Here is a 1,231-nt window from a genome sequence, read left to right as displayed (position 1 = left end):
AATCAAGTAGCGGTGGGTAGAACATGGGACGGGATGCAGATCGAGATATGATTTTAATCCTATTGTCTGTATGTCATTTTAAATTCAATCCAGGAGGAGAGGGCGTTGAGATCTAGAGTGTAGCTAAAACTTGTGCCGAATTGTATTGTCCAAGTTTTGGCTACAAGCTATTCGATCTTTTATAGGTAGTAGAAAGTTCAAAGTATTTATACATTTTCCTTGGTAACGCTTAAAAAGGGGTTTAACTTCAAATGACGTATAGTTTCCTGTCAATGAAAAACATGTCCCTGGCCTTCATCCAAGGTACTAAGTGATATCTGACCTTCATTTGTGAACATATCTGACCATTACTCATGGTAATATCTGACCTTCATTTATCAAAATATCTTTACTTCATTCATGGTCATATTTGACCTTTACTAATGGTAATATTTGACCTTCATTCATGGTAATATTTGACCTTCATTCTTGAAAAGCTCTGCCTTCATTCATTAAAATATCTGACCTTCATTCGTGAAATTATTTAACTTCATTCGTGACAATATCTCACCTTCATTCAAAGTATTATCTGAACTTTATTCATGGTCATATTTGACCTGCACTAATGATAATATTTGACCTTCATTCATGGCAATATTTGACCTTTGTTCATGGCAGTATCTGACTTTCATTTATGGTAATATTTGAACTTGATTCATTAAAATATCTTATCTTCATTCATGGTACTGCCTGATCGTTTTCCAAAGTAATATTTAACCTTCATTCATGGCAATATTTGACCTTCATGCAAAGTAATATTTGACCTCCCTGTATCGTTATATTTCACCTCATTCATTGTATTATCTTATATTCTTCCACAGTAATATTTGACCTTCATTCAAAGTAATATTTGACCGTTGTTTAATGCAACATTTAGGCTTTTGTGGCATTATTTGACCTTCATCCATTCTAAAACTGTTTATTCAAGGTTGAAACTGTGACCTTCATTACACGTCGCTTTCAATAATCTTGGGAGCTTTATCCGGGTAATATATGACCTTTTTCAAGGTGATATTTCACTTTCATCTTTCATAAAATTTGGACCCATTCAGTTGGTCAAACACACGGGGTCGTGGATGTGCTAAGGTCCATGATGACGCTGTGTTAATATAGATAAGATTGTTGACACCTTGTTTACGACTGGTGGGGCACTTTTCCCTACACACTGCAGTAAGACAACAAACACGTGGGG

The sequence above is a fragment of the Pecten maximus genome, chromosome 17 (genome assembly GCF_902652985.1).
Source record: "Pecten maximus chromosome 17, xPecMax1.1, whole genome shotgun sequence".
Lineage (NCBI taxonomy): Eukaryota > Metazoa > Mollusca > Bivalvia > Pectinida > Pectinidae > Pecten > Pecten maximus.
Note: the sequence above shows the minus strand (reverse complement) of the source record.